At 45.2% G+C, this 16,571-nt stretch overlaps 1 pseudogene across 1 annotated transcript in view; it reads right to left on the bottom strand.

The window, feature by feature from the left end:
• Positions 1–16,571, bottom strand: part of LOC149347176 (uncharacterized) — a 53,897-nt pseudogene that overhangs the window by 16,161 nt on the left and 21,165 nt on the right. The window contains exons 10-11 of the transcript XR_016282569.1: positions 14,200–14,365; positions 8,925–9,058 (exon numbers count right to left, since the gene is read on the bottom strand). The product of XR_016282569.1 is annotated as an uncharacterized LOC149347176 (transcript). The remainder of the gene's footprint in view (positions 1–8,924; positions 9,059–14,199; positions 14,366–16,571) is intronic.

Genomic DNA, 16,571 nt, shown 5'->3' with positions numbered 1-16,571 from the left:
CACCCAGCTACTACGCGGAACGCAGTGTGCGGGAAAAAATTATTTTGGCATAGTTACGTAAGCTAGTCGCCTGAAATTTGTCGAGGTATGAGGGAACATGAATGATCTGTTCGCTGATAACATTTCAACGGGACTGCATTGGGAGGCAGAGCTACAATAAACATTTTTCCCGAGAACACGCGTCCCGTAATCGTTTCATTGCAATAGTACATGTGAACATTGATCACATTCATCCACCACTGCAACCGAACCCTTCATTCGAACAAGTTACTGATAGTTCTTAGCTTCGTGTTTCTACAAAGTTGTGGAACAAGTTACCAGGAACTTTTACGTCGGATAAGCTCTTCCGTTCCAAGTAAGCTACCAAAGCATATGAACTCCAATTTTAATAATAACGAGCATGCCTCCTTGCTCCCATTTTTCTAGTTTTCTTTTAGTTCTGGTTTATTGGGCTCTTTTTTCGACTGATTATGCATCTCTAATCTATTCACTTTCTTTACGGACGGTTCACACAACACCTCTGCTTGTTTTTCGGGCCCCTGTGTTTTAGATCTTTTATTGTAAAACCATGAACTAGATAAGAATTCTTACTTCCGATACTTGGGCTCCTCCCACATCCTCAAGCGCAAACTTCGCAGGGATTACAATTCTGAGAACAAAAATATATAACATCCTGCCTTACCTGGATGACGCTTTTATCGAAAAACAGTTTGCTCCAATCGGCGATTTTAACGTACAAATGATCTGCAAGGTGTGCACGCAAGATTTTTCACTCTGGAGTACCATTCTAGAAATCGATGTGTACTCGGTGGTAAAGTTTTTGAAGGAGTTGCAAGTAGCGTTTCTGTCCGTTGTACAACTTCTCCATGTCGCCCTTCTTATGAGTAGTTACGGCCATAATATCTTGATGCATCGAATGGCATGGTAAATGGCACACCTGGAAGCTTCTCACTAATCTTGGGTCTGCATTCTTCCATATGAGCGCTGAAGAAACTGTATCTTACGTCAAGCTACAATTATGAAAGGCTCCTAGGTGTGTCGCGACCACTGTTGTCACTTTGGTCCTTACCTTTGGCAAATGGAAACTTCAACAATTACAAATTTGAACACAGCTAAATGAAATAAATAACATCTCATAATTTTTACATTTTTGCGCAGTGTTATCTATTTTTTTGAACGCACTCCTGTAAGTTACTGTCTCCAACAAATTTGAGGCAGGGGGAATAGAATCAAGGTGAACTCATAGGCGTAACGTACGCGGAATAAAAGCTCCAGCACTCATGTTATAACGCTGTACAGTTTGCGTGCTAAGAGGTTTCGCATTAAAATCTATTTAGAAAAATTCTACTACTATAATTTATTGTTCCTAACAGCTTTACGAACCTTCCAAATTATTACCATGATGATCAGTTCGTCGATTACGCTACTCGGAGCTAAGCTCACTGTTGCAACGCCGACAACTGTTTCTCTCTTGGGAAAAATATGAGAAGAAAGAACACCTCGGGGCTTCCAGTGAACGCCCTGAAACCAGCGTCTATGCAAGAGCAGCGATTGTCTTGGAGGTTGCTAGTTGAGATAGGTGCCGGTATCTATACACTGTTGACAATCCCTTACAAAAATGGACATGGAATCTCTGTTGAGTTCTTATGGGGTTCTTATGGACTCACCATGATGTCGACAGAAACTCCGATTTTGTAGAGAGGCCTCTATTTAAACCACACGAAACGTTTGATGCGGTTTTACATCAGAAATTTAGTCGATACAAACTCGTCATAGATATCGATGTATTTTCACCACAGAAAGTCATCCAATATATACTCCTCAGATACTTTTGATGTGATTTCACTATAGAAATTCAGTCTGCACGAACACATCAAAGTTATTGATGTCATTTCACTCCAGAAATTCATTCAATACGAATTGCTAAAATATTCTTGATGTTGCTTCACTACAGACATTCAGACCACATAATCTCATCGAAATTATTGATGTTGTTTCATTCCAGAAATTCATTCAATACAAATCGCTCAAACGTTGTTGATGTGGGATCACTGCGGAAATCTAGTCCGCAATAAGTCGCCAAAGTTCTTGATGTAGCTCCGCTAGTGAAATTTATTACATGCGAATTCTTCGACATTTTAGGTGAAGCTTCACTGCAGAAATTCATTTGGCACAAGCTGCTCATATATGTGGACGCTGTTCTGTTGTTCATTCAATATAAATTCCTCAAGTAACATAACAGAGAAAACCGCCCAGCCCCACGCCTGGGAGGATATATTCAGCATAACTGAATAATAAATGCATATACTTTTCGGAAGAGAGATATCGACAGGCTGCTGATGCACATGTAATTTCTTTAGTTGGTATTTGATTCGGAAATGAGCCTTCATATCTCGCTTTTATACGTGGCAATGACTACGGTCCGATTCAAAACCACTTCACAGTTTTCGCACTCATCACAGTGTACGGCTGCCAGATGGCTTCGGCGTGACTTATTCGGTATACCTTTTTAGAATTAACTTATTGTGTCGCTGATGCAACATTCCGCCTCACCGATACAAAAGTGGCCGCGTGACGTCGAAATTTTATTTAGTGCACCAACGCTACACCAAACTTCTGGTTCTCAATTTCTCCGATAATACTTTAGTGCGAGGCAGTACTTCCCGAGCTATGGAACCCGCGCTCAACAAGTTTGTGTGAAGCTTGACCTTGACAGTGATCGACCTGGCCCATGCATGCAGAAATGAAGTGAATACAGATAAATATTGCCGACACTTGTTGTTGAACGCGCGGTGGTGGTGGTAGATTCATGAGCTTTGCTGGCCGTTGCATGAGCACCCTAAAGACATGCTTTCGAACGTATACTCGGTTTATAATCGTGCGTTAAAAGCTTAACTACTTTTTCTTCTTCGTTCACTCGTTTGCTCCCCTCCACCTAGTTTATACCAGACCAAAACGAAACCTCACGCCCGCTTCGCTCGTAGCCTTTTCCAAGCTTTGCAGGACTTATCGCACGTACTGGATGAACGCCGTTTTCTTTCTGACTTTTTGGTCAAATTTGGTGCGCTTGCTTTTTTTTTGGATCCTGCATTCGGCAAGCAAGCTTGCGGACTACGCTACGTTTAACAAAATAGGTATCCTGCCGCCCTTAGCCTCTTCACCTGGTCGTGGAGGCAGGTTCTGGTTAGGCACACATAACCTCTGCAAGGCGGCGTTTAATTATGCATGCTTTTGCGATCACGCTCTTGACAATTCTTCGATTATGCACCTTAAAGTGCAGAATCAAGGATCCTCAGGGACGGCGAGTATACACTCAATACACATACATGGTAGTTAGAAATTACGAATTTAGATTTAAAACCCTGAGAGTGAGCGGCAAGCTCTTTACAAATGTAAATCATTAAGGCCGGTATATACAGAACACATTCAAATGAAAAAAAATTCTCTGCCTCTCCCGTAACCGAGAGTAGAGTAAGCATGAAATGTTTACGGGCCTAATGTCATCTCGGTGGACACCCGAACCGCACCGTACAGGAAGGGAGGAACGCCACCACCCGTTCAGCGCGATGCCTTGCCATTTGAACGCAAGGTTTTTTGAGGAAAGGAAATGGCGCAGTAATTCTCTGCCATCTCGGTGGAACCCAAACCGCACCGTAATGGAAGGGAGGAACGCCACCACCCGTTCGGCGCGATGCCTTGCCCTTTGAACGCAGCGCTTCTCCCCCGGATCACGTATGACAACGAAGTGTAACGTGGCATTTATGTGCTTTTTGCACGCGTTATTAGAAATCGGAAATTATAATTCCGTGCATTATCAAACCCACAGCTCCACTGATATCTTGATAAACATTGAGAAGGCACTGGCAGCAGTTATTTTTTGTCTCGTTTGGAGACCAACCGGCGCTTGCATGCCGGTCGCGTAGGAGGCCTTAGAGAGTCTCGTTAAATCTCGTTAAGTCTCGTACGGTGCCCGGATGTTCTCGTTTCAGAGCCCGGATGACTGGATTTCAGTGCCCGGATGAGTGGATTTCAGTGCCCGGATGATGGCTCTCGGTCTCGGCGTGACGTCACCACACTGCCGACAACGGGAGCTAAAAGCATTTCATGCTTAAAACAAAGCAAAACAAAAGCAGGACACACGACGAATTTTACTGAAGAATGAGTACCATTAATTTAATAATAAATTCACAAGAGTCGAAAGACGTCCATGTCTTTCATTGAATCAAATGCATGGTGACACCAGCCATTCGGTTAAAATTTCCGTGAATGGAAGAACCTTTTAAATAAACCTTATTCCACATTACAAAAGCCACACGGTAGAGTGAGAGCGGATTGTTGTAGTCCAGCTACCCTCGTTGTCGCTCCAAAATTACTCATGTACTTGTGAAACGGAACGAAGATCAAAAATCGGATGTTTATGCGGTCCGTGCCACAGACGCCGATGCTCGTTTGAAGCTTTTAACAAAGGAAAGCGCCATAGAAGGACTGCGCGGCACAACTGTCATGGTGCAATGGGAAGCCGGCCAGCCACCAGCGCCGGCAACGCTTCTGGATTTCGGTAAGTGTCATCATTTACTTTTCGGTCACATTTATGAAAGCCAGGACTCTTCATAATTTGTTGCGTCGCATGAAATGCAGGCATGGTGCGCGCGATGGACCGCCATAGAACGAGGCTCGTTTATGAATCTGAAGTAGGCGCCGTCCCGGACAACACTCCCGAGAGTGGAATAGAGCCGCCACCGAAGAGGCAAAAAGTATGTGTGATCATCTCCAACATTCTCTTCACCTTCGGTAATCTGTAACGCTGTAACACATCGTGTGCTGCCTGCCTCAGGAAGAACATAAATTCAATGTTGAGAGAAGTAGACAAACTTTTTTTCGGGAATGGTAAGCAATGTGGATTTACGATGAATAAAAAGTTGTTAGACTGGATTACGACTGGAGCGAGTAAATCGCGATAAGTGGAGGTTAAGCGACCGCGGAGAGACCCCTCGGATTGGAGATATCATCACCATCATCAGCCGGACTATACCCACTGCAGGGCGAAAGCCTCTCTCATATTCCTCCAATTAACCAGGTCCTTTGCTCTTTTTGCTCTTAAATAACGAAAGTATCTATTAGGGCATTTTATTTCCCTCTCAAATAAAGAAATTTAAAGAATGTAAGTAAATGATAATATTCAATTTTTTTTTGTATGCAGAAGTTTCTATATTTTGGCTCTTTGTTAGTCGAAGATTAAGTGATTAAATGAAAGCACGCGAAACGTTACAACCTGCAGCATATCGTGCTGTATTTTGGAAAAAGGTTTTAGTGATAACCGGAACTTCAGAAAATCTCTACTGTGGAGCATACAATACGAAGTCTCCTTTCATTCTGGAAGGCTCGGAACAGTCGGCACGGAAGGATCAATATCGATTCACAAAAATGACCCACAATTCCTTTTAGAAAGTTTAATTGCGTTGAGAAAAGAGGTTTCAAGGGGAAAATAGGACACTAAAACAACGTTTTGTCCTTCTGAGCTAAATTAAAATGTCATCAGTTTGTTGCCGTGATTATTGCGTGCAGTGAAATGCACTGTGACCAAATTCAGAATACTTATATATTTCTTGAGGAACGTACGTCTACGTTTCGAGCAATGCATGTGCTCTTACCCTCTCCGAACGAAGACTGCAGATGAGGAGGTTCCAGAGATATTTCCTTTCTCTATAGCAGCAGTGAGCATTTTAGCGGTCCCCACAGACCGATGTGCTACACTAATGCTCTTATGAAGATGGGTCGATGCAGGTACTTAATATCCTATGTGGTTCTGCACACGTCCTCCTCCCAGCCCTTCTTTATCAAATTAGGTTTGTATGTTTCCCTTGTGTTCCTCTTAAATGGATGAAATGTTAATGACGTGTAAAATGCAGATTTTGCTTCTTACATTTTTTTTATGATTATCTCGTTCCATAAATGTTGCTTGTGCCGTTGAACCACAGTCAGAGTCCGATGCAAGGACCTGAGCCCTTTGCCGGAAAGTTCGTGCATGCCTTGAGTTTCTTTTTCTTTTGCGGGCGAGGTGGCCACGGCGCCGGTTTTTGTAAGGCGTGTCGCAGTACGGCGGCGGTGACTTTGAACGTCCCCCCTTCCTCCCTCCTGCGTGGATGGAGGGTCAATCCCACTGCACCCCTTCCTAGTATTATCGCCGGGTAGCGAGCGCTTGGACGTTGTGGAGACGGGAAGCGGTCGCCCAGGCACCCTTGCCCACCTTCGCAAACAAGTTAGCCCTGCTCCTCGTTAGGACCGTAGCTTTCTCCCAGTTTCCCTCTATGTTTCTTCGTGCTTCTTTCCCCCCTTTTTAACATCTGCAAATCGTTGGCGCGCAGTGCTTTGAGTTTTTGTTTGTTTGTTTGCCACGTCAACGCGGCGGCGGCAAAACCGCGAGCCGCGGGGAGTTGGCTTGGAGATTTCGGTGCGTGCAGACGTGTGTGAGGTCAGCCAGGGAAGTGGTCGGCAAGCGAGCCTAGGCGGGTGTCTGACGCGTTTAGCGCGGCGACGGGGATCCCGAAGACGCGTGGCCCAAGCCGCCCGTATCCGCAACACCCCATCAGCCCCGCGCGCAGCCCGACGTTCCCTGCGACCGGACCTGCCACCCCGCAGCTAAGTCACCATTTCTCCCGACTAGCTTGTAGTCTTTTTCTTTTTCCTGTCGCTCTTGTCCGAACCTTTTGTGCATTATTACTTTGATCTTGTAACTTTGTTGTATGACTCTCACTCTGTTGTTTTCCTCGTCCTGTTAATAGCTGTTAGCGTCCTCGTTGTGTGTTTGTTATTCGTGTCGCGCCTGTGTATTGCCGCTATTTTACTGGGTTTGTTTTGCTTTTTCCTTTGAGCATATATTTTCTGCGTTTGCGAAGAAACGCTTAGTTGCGAGTCAGCGCTTGTGGTGTGCTCTTCTTTGTCCCTGTCCTGTGTGCGCTGGAAATTTTCCAACATGCTGTACCAACTCGCTCGAATGTCAGTTTTACTTTGTTATGTACCCTTTTGGTTGCGGTTCTTTGCCCGAGTAAAGGGGTTTCTAAAAAAACTTGTCTACGCTTCATGCCTCCGGTCAACGGCTAATCAGACGGGGTACCTATCACCGGTCAGCAGTCGAACCTCATCTTTTGCACGCGGGGTGGAGAAGTTTGTCGCCCTTCCCCCACCGAACTCACAGAGAGTGCAGTGGTGGGTAGGTTGGCCCGATTAATTATAATTTCGGCGCCAACCAGCCATCGAGCCACCCACAATATCGTGAAAACCTTGAAACTAAATTCAGAGATGTGCATGCTACAACTGCTCTACACTTTGTTTTTCGTTTACTTTTTAGGCTCCACATGGCCCAAGTTCCCAGGAGTGGTGGTGCAGCAGATAAGATCAAACCTTTTGTCGATGGTATCGCGAGAAATAAAACGACAAGGCCATCAACAGTTGTTTTTAACGATTGATGCTATCGTTTTAAAATAAATGAATACCCAAAAGCTATAACTGACCAGTGTACTTATTGCCTGCGGCATTCTATTTTTTGGTGCGCATATGGATGCATTCACGGAGTATTTTACTGTTTATTAAAGATAAAGATTAGCACAAGTACCACCGTTTTGCGCTTCTCGCTCGATAAAATCAAACAGCGACAATGTTTCCAAAATTATTCCTCTCATTGCTAATGTGATCAGAAAATCAGACATTACATCCACATCACCAAATCTGACATCAGATCCACATCAAAAATTCGGCCATCACATCCACATCACAAAATCAAGCATCCCATCCACATCATAAAATCAAGCATCCCATCTGCATCACAAAATCAGACATCACATCCACATCACGAAATCAGACATCACATTCACACCATGAAATCAAGCATCACATCCCCATCAGGAAATCAGACATCACATCCACATCATGAAATCAGACATCACATCCACATCACAAAATCAGTCAACACGCGTATATCAGAAAATCGGCGGCAAATTTTCTGGAAACATTCCACAAAATATCATCACAAGTCTTCACTATGAAGCCATCACAGCATGCATCATGTCCTCATCACACATTTATTCAACACGTGCACATCAGACAATCGGCGGCGAATTTTCTGGAAGGCCTCGACAAGGACCCCACACAAACATCAACACGAACACAACAGAAAGTCTGGTTTGTGTGATGCGATTGAGCAATGAAGATTCTGCAGAAGCATCATAAATTTTTTTGTATTGCTCCTAAACAGGGGAGAAGCGAAATAATTTCCTTTTGGCGCTACAGTAATGCTGACTTTCGCTCAACTCTACCGCAGAAAAACGTTGCTCAAAAGCACATAAGTGGCCGGGAATATTTGGGTGACAGCTAAGCTTTGCTTTCAAGGGTTTGATTTGATAGCCTTAATGTGTCCCGGCAGCGGCTCCTTTTTCTCCCAGAGACGGGGAACACTCTGTCCGTATGTTGTGAAAAACAACACAGGTCACATAGCAAGCGCCCGTTTAACCGAGCTCTACGGACATGCCTGCATGTATGACTAGCAAACCTTAAGGTCATGGGTTCGATTCCCAAAGATTACCTGAATTTTCTCTCCACTGTACTTACCATACCTTGTGTACTTACATGTACTAATAATGACGTTCGTGTCATAATGGGTGTTTCTAATCACCAGGTTTATAATGCTTTAATCACATTTCAAACATGCCTCTTTTCGAGCGGCGCAGCCACCTTTGCGACCGATCCGGATTTTTCCGCAAGGATATCACAACGGACGCCGCCGGATTTTCTGGCGACCGGGACCATTGAAGCTATCTCTTTAAAAGCAACGGGCCAACAAACTGTGCACTAGCAAGCCGCAGGGTGTGCTTGAGTATCGCTGTGTCTACCTCGTATCTTTGACGCTAAAATATTAAGGCTCTGCTTACTTGATGACATCCTGGATGAAGGAATTTGGAATCCCGTTAATCCCTGTCTCCCCGTACGGCCAGATGGCAGCAGTGTGGATATACAGCCAGCCAGGCCTCAGGATGGGCGTCTTGTTGTTGCGGAAGATGTTATACTACACATAGGAAAGAGAAGACCAGTGTAAAGTTTCTGGAGGACCATCCCTGCAGGACCATCCCTGCGATAGCAGCATCCCATTTACGCGCAAAATGAGTATCAGAGGTAGAGGAAATTCGCATTTCCTTTCACAAAGAAGATCTAGTGTGACAGATTGTCGTAATGACCACTATTTGGGCGACAGGACGAGCGAACAAAAAAGAATGACAGGCAACGTGGCATGGTTAGGCCAAATGCAAATTAGGTGCACTTCGGTATCGGGTCGAGGCTCAATTTTCAAGGTAGAGCATGCTACGGAGTAAGATCAACGAAATTGGTGATTAGAGGCCCTAGCTCTAGCGCACTAAAACTGGCGAGGACACTTACGCTGCGCGTAAAGAGCATGACCCGATATCACTAATGATTTAATGGCCATATTGCGCAGTTCATCATATATATGCGCAGCGGTTAAGCCACGCGCCACTGCCCTCTAAAGGCAGGGGTTCGGGAAACCCAGGTGTCTCTTCCTCTTTCCAACTAGTCTAACTGATCAGCTACCCGCCACAAATCTAGTGGGAAGGTTCCGAAGACGTCACAAGGTCACGTGACCTAGATAGTCCGTGACAGCAGCTGGAGTAAGAAAGACAGTGGACAAGTCGCTGAGTGTAGATTTTTGTGCTAATGCACTCAAGCTTACGCGCATGCGTTGTTTCATGTTTTTTTACTTCAGTATTATTGGCTCTTCATTGCAAAAACGCGCGCATACTTCCCGCTACATTTTACATACTAAAAGGCTCATGTGAGGCAGTGGAACGCAGAAGTCTCACTTATGCTATGGTGCAACCTATCTTAAGGGTACAATTTTTTGTTTAAAAATGGTTTCATCAGCGCACGCAGCATGAGGTAACAAGTCGAGACTTTGATACTTTGATATTTTCTTCGGAGGCGTTCAAAATTGTCGGCTACATGTGATCTGGCAAAAAAGCAATTCGAGATGGCCGGTAAGTGATTACATTTTCCTGCATATATAGGGACATCTACAGATCCCAACTTCCTCTTGTTTTGAAGATTTTGGACGACTAACAAGCGGAAAGCACCTTTTTTTACCTTGCTGCAGACCACAAGCTAGTGGAAGTTCCACAAAGGCGCAGATGCCTTTTGTGCTCCATAACAGGAAAAGTATTAACAAGTTGACGAAGCTGTTAGTGGAAATTAATCCAGTGTAGAAACCGCTGCAGGTGAATGCGACAGACGCTTCCCAATTTCCATCTACGCTTTCAGTGCCAAGTGGGGAAATCTTTCGCACTTATTTCATTGAACTATTGTTATTGGAATTGTAAAATTTATTGAGAACCATTCCGATGCCCTCATCTGCGTGTTCAATCAAAAACATTTCACGGTCCTACGTAGGCTTGGGTAAGACTGAGATTAGGCTGGTATGAAAATTAGCAAAGCATAATCTCAAGGTTTGCCTCAAAAAGATTAGTATCTTCCCGACTGAATATGTTTGCCTCCTAACACTTTAGCACTTTGATGGTTCCGCCCCCACCGAAAATTTGCGTGGTGGATGAAGTGCCAGTCAGACACTTTTCTTTCTACGCATTTTCATGAGAACTTCTGGTCGTGCGGGTACCCAGGGAACTACCTGTTCCAAATCGCATGGTCATTAAAGTCACTTCACTCTATGTATACAACTAGGCGCTGAAATTCGGGCTGGGAGGTGGCGTCTGACAACGCCTGAGTGCCTGAAAGGGTATCGGTTTCTAACGGTATGCCCAGAAGTAACTGTACAGGGAGCAGCGCAGCAGCTCATTTCGCATTTTACAGAAAAACAAGTAACGAGTAACATTTCAGCTACATTCCTTACGGCATATGACACTGGCTGGAGTTCGTACGAGCCACGAAGAGTGTATGAGGGCAGTCCTTAGACCCTCGGCAGCTTCCGCGCGGGGTCGATGCTAAGCTGCCGCGAAGCCTATCTTGCTAAAAACAGGTCCGGTGAAAAGCGACGATGTCAAGTCGTAAAACTTCGCTAAGCGGCATCTTTCCGGCACGGCACGAGAACAGTGTTGAATATCTTTTATCATCGATCACTATCAGCTTGTCCAAGCTTCCATTGTTCTGCAACATTCCGCCCAGGGTCGATGCTAAGCTGCCGCGAAGCCTCTCTTACTAAACACAGGTCCGGTGAAAAGCGACGATGTCAAGTCGTAAAACTTCGCTAAGCGGCATCTTTTCGGCACGGCACGAGAACAGCGTTTAATATATTTTATCATCGATCACTATCAGCTTGTCCAAGCTTCCATTGTTCTGCAACATTGTTATGTTTTAAACAGTCGTCGCATTGTCGCCAGTCAACAGTCGTTTTCTACTTGAGAAATGAAGAGGAGGGTAGTCTCGCATTGTAATCTTGCTTTCTTCAGACGCTAAGGCGTGAGATGTCAGAGCCGAGCGTTGACAGATTCAGCTTTCATAACAAGTGGTGAACACCATAATTAGCAACAAACTCATCGGGGTCGACACGATAGAATAGCTACAAGAATTCTGACTGCGCATTGGAGCAATGAGCCTGAACCCGAGGGCCAGCGTGATATATCACAAGTGTTACACGGGTGTAATTAACTACCTGCATGACCAGATGGGTCATTGAGTCACGAAATTAACTACGTCGCACATCGAACAGAAGATTAAAATTTAACACGAAAGCTGCTTGCTTGAAACGGACGCCTGGGGCATATGCAACCAGAAGAACCCTAAAAAGGTAGAACCAAAGCTCCAACCCATCGTAATAAACTTCCTGGCATATAGCGGAAATATGGAGACGTTGGCTGTAGTGAGAGGGGACATCTAGGAGAGGCGTCGGCTCTCGGGCTACCTTGTCCTTGTGCCACTTTCAATGACGTAAAGAGCACTGGCTATCAGGCCTGTGCTACCAGACTTGAGTGGTAACAGAGCCCTTCCGCTGAGAAAATTACGTTTGGTCAACTTTAGCGACCTCCGGAGATATTTCTTAGTGTCTGAAGATCGTTTGAAACCAGAATTGTCGAGGGCTTATTGCGCTGCAATACAATCGGGACCCTGAGAAAGAGTGACAACGCTGAACCTATACCGCTTAAAATACTGTACTACGATTATCGATACCACCACTCTGTGCTGCGTAAGCAGCAAGAGCACGGCTCAAGTGGCCATTACAGCTTGGTCATTGTAACTTGGTGAGGGTGACTATGAACAACATTAGCCCCAAGTCCGTCATTGTGCACACCGAAGCCACTAATTAGTCGGGGCACTCCGTCGACTGCGCGCCCAAAATCAAAAGGAAGTTACTGAACTGCTGCCAGAGGCAGCATTGACTCAGAGTCTATTACAACGCATGTACCATCTAGGAAGCGGTAAGCCATTTTGCTGAACCTTCTAAAGAAACTGTTGATGGGCTTGTGCCTCACTAGTTTCTTCTGTCACCTCTTTAGGGCCAAGCTAATTGGAGAGCTTACCATGCTGTGGTCGCTACATCTCACCTTTTTGGGTACCCTCACGTTCTGCACAGTGCAAAGCTGAGCGAAGTATGAGCCCTATTGCCTTTTTTGTCGCGTCATTCGGGCTTTAAAAGTCCATTTCCGCTCTGCCGTTTGCAGTAGGTATTCATAATATGTAAATTGCTTTTTTTTTCGCTGGCTCTACGAATAACCTCCCTTTGGTATACCTGGCGCCCCTACTATAGTCGCCTGCTGCCTGGTAAACAGCCTGCTTCTCACCCACCTTGGCATTAAAGTAGCCCATCAGTGCATTTTTATTTTCTTTATTGTTGAATCCATGTCTTTGTACTGTAGATAAGTGAAAGATGTGGTCATCACTGCCGGATCTAGGCGCATAAGCCTGTACCCCCTAGAATTAGTAGCTCTTATTAAGCCTGATTAGGATACCGCCAGCCATTCGTTCATACTACAGAATTCCTCTATGTTGCTATCTATATCCTGATTGATGAGGAATGCCACACCTACTTTTGTCTTTCCGCTAATCCACGACACCATAGTGCGCGCCCACCCTTTAACACTCTATATGTCTCATCTGTTCTAACCACAGTAAGTGTTATGACATCGCATTTAATACACGCTAGTTCTTTGAACAGCACTGCTAGGCTATAGCCTCACTGGATAAAGCTATAGCGCTCAATGTTGCTAGGTTTTGTTTTGATGAAGGCTTGTCCGAAGCCAGAGATTCCTAACACCCTCCGCTGAGTAACAAGTCTGACCGCTGTTTTGATCAGCTGCCCCGCAGCCGCTGTGAATTCAGGGCGGAGGATTAATAGATTTATTCATATAGGTGGTTGTGGCCAAATACTGCACCAGGGTGCTCATATCATGGCTGCTAAGGGAGTTCGTTGTCAGTTATGATAACAGAGATCCAGCCACACCACAGGCTTGGTTATGCATTTTTAGCGATATGTGGAGATTTTTTTCTTTGTATCCGTGGGCGCACGGCACCGGCAGTCGAACCATGTTCTTTTGGCAGGCAGGGCAGGCGAATGCGCTACGTGTACGCCATCGTACATATCAACTAACTCCAAAACTTTGTCGGAATGTTAGTCGTTATTCGCGTATCCGTCAAAAGCGAAGTCAGCTGCTGCGCTGCTTACAGTACAGTTGTTTCTGGGCATATCGTTCGAAATCACGACCCTCATTGGTACTCAGGCGTTGCCAGACGCCATTTCCGAGCACAAATCCCAGCACTCCGTTGTAGTGCATTTCTCATGGACCTGCGTGGTAGGAAAAGCGAGCACTTTGCACTTTATCGACTCCGAGATTTTAGGGCGTGGTCGAAGTGTATTTAGTGTTGGGAGGAAAGCATGGATTCAATCGGAGATGATCGCACGCAAATGTGAGAAAGCCAATGATTTGCTAAAGGAGACACCTTAATTCGCCCAACTACTCTCCCGTCCTCTAAACTCGTCATGCCCGCCCAACCCTCTCATTTCCTCCCGGTAGATTTTATGCTGTGGTATTGGCGACTTGGTTACATGCTATCTCAGCCTCCAGATAGATAGTGCCCCTTCTGGCAGGAATGGGTATAACCGCCCTTTAAAATAAGAGGTTGAAAGGAGGCACGTTTATGCATGTTAAAGCGCGCTTTTTCGCCATACTGAGCAACACAGGGAAGACTTACGCGAACAGTATCATTTGCCTGGGCAAATCCCCTGTAGTCTATGATGAGAGTGTTGAGGATGGCAAAACCTTCGAAGTGGCTTCCGTTGAGGAGAAAGGAAGACATGTTCGAACGCACGTAATCGTGCAGCCCTTTCATAATAACCTGAGCCGTCCAAAGACTGTTGCTGGAAGAAGTCAGAAAACATAGTCAACATGAGCAGGTAAAATGCACGTTGCACTCCCCGTTTCTTTGCATAGAAAGCTCGCGAACTTCACAGTGAAGCTCCACCGTGAGGATATTTGCGTACTGCTTTCGGCCATGGGCTCCGCAGTCCAGTGAAGGTTTCACGCGAGCAATTGAGGAAAAGCTGTTTCATTTGAGTCCTTACGGCCACAAGAGCACAAAGCTCTCTTCAGCATTCTTGGTGTGTCGGGGTTTCTTCGTAGCAGACTGCAACATGACGTCACGCTGGGTTATATAGTAACCCGTAGTGTGGCTTTTCGGTGGGGTTCGCATAGCCACTCCTTGCAGCATCAAGCATGTGGAAAAAAATGTTTGTATACTGCATAACACTGTCTTGTGGAACTAAGTACGTTAGACAAACCGGCCTTTACGGAAAGAAAACATTTGATGACCGTGCCAATAACTGCAGTTCTGTCAGTCACCCAATAAAGCTGGTCTCGCAATGCAGCCGTTGCGATAGATAAAAGTTGTATTAGGCTTTCGATGAGAGAAATTGGCGGAGTAACTTTCTCACATCTGAGTGGGCACTCCAACCGGCCGTGAGAAAAGGGATAAAAGAGGGAGTGAAAGATGAAAGGAAAAAGACATGCCGAGGTGGAGGGCTCCTGAATAATTTATATCACCTGGGGATCTTTAACCAGCACTGACAACGTCCAGCACACGGAGGCCTTTTACGTTTCGCCTCCATCAAAATGCAGCCGCCGCGGCCGCATGCCATTGCTTGGCAGTACCGTGATCCTATCCTATTGAAACCAAAAGCTGAACGGGAAATTGTAGAAGCCTTCGAAATCAAACCTACACGGGTTGAAAAATACATCAGCAACGTGTCGTTGTCGCTGTTAGAACAAGAAGCGGAACAACTTAGGTTATCTAGAAGAGTGTCTACCGGTTTCACTATTTCCTCTCGTTTTTTGTCCCACAGGTGGCACTTGTGTACTCCCTGTATAAAAGAAAACGTGCTGCACCCTGTAACATTCTGCGGTCAGTTTGCACTCTGTGTTGTGTCTTCGTTTCATTTCTTTACGTTAAAAGTTCGGCGCGTTCACCATGATGAACAGCGAACTACGTCTAGCGATCGCACTATTACCACTACTGCCGTCCTTCTGAACAGCTCCAGGCCGCGAGGTCGCATTCTTTTCGCGGCGGGCGCAATTTTGAATGAAAGGAAACTCAAAAATCGTATCCTGTGAGATGTCACTCCAGTTTAGGAAACACAAGGCGATCAAGATAATTTCTCCCCCTTCAGCTCCGGTTTCCCTAGGAGAGCCCGTCCCGCATCTACCGATACCACATGTTGTACGACACTCTGCATATACGTAGGAGAGCCTGTCGCGCTACTCTGCGGATATGCGCTCACGCTACCTATGAGGGCGTTGGATTTCATGCTCTCGAAGGCTGGAATTTTCTTTTTTTCCTATCCTTCAGTGTCTAATCAATGTTAGTGTTAGAATGAAAACACTCAAGTTGTTAGTTCGGAGACAGCAGATCTAACTCCGCTGTTATCGGCTTGAGTATTGGCGCAATTTTTAGGAGGGCATAGCAGCAGGCCAGTTCGTTAATTATAGGCCCATTTCATTAACCAGCGTACCCTGAAAGCTTCTTGAGCACATTATTTACTCTCACCTTGTTACATTCCTTGATTCTAAAAACTTTTTTCAATTCTTGTCAACACGGTTTTCGAAGATCTTTTTCGTCCGAAACGCAACTCCTCTCCTTCACTAACGATTTATTTCGAGCTCTGGATGCTAACCTTGTTGTGGACTGTATTTTTTTAGATTTTGCCAAGGCATTTGACACTGTTTCGCATGAACTGCTACTAATTAAACTCAAGGCTCTAAATATGGAAGATCAGGTATTTGGCTGGATCAAATGTTTTCTTTGTAACCGAAGCCAATATGTCTCAGTTAATGGTTACGACTCGCCTCTTATTTTCGTAACTTCTGGAGTACCTCAAGGTTCTGTATTAGGTCCACTCTTGTTTCTAATCTATATTAATGATCTTCCTAACAATGTTTCTTCCCACATTAAACTCTTTGCAGATGATTGTGTGCTGTATCGTACAATTACTAATCCCTGTGATGAGGCGTGTTTGCAGACGGACCTGGATGCAATTTCTTCATGGTGCAGTGATTGGCTTATAAAACTTA

Source organism: Amblyomma mixtum, chromosome 4 (assembly GCF_055824585.1).
Source record: "Amblyomma mixtum isolate Tamu chromosome 4, ASM5582458v1, whole genome shotgun sequence".
In the NCBI taxonomy this organism is placed as follows: domain Eukaryota; kingdom Metazoa; phylum Arthropoda; class Arachnida; order Ixodida; family Ixodidae; genus Amblyomma; species Amblyomma mixtum.
The sequence above is the reverse complement of the archived record's forward strand: the minus strand, read 5'-3'. Positions and strand labels throughout refer to the sequence as shown.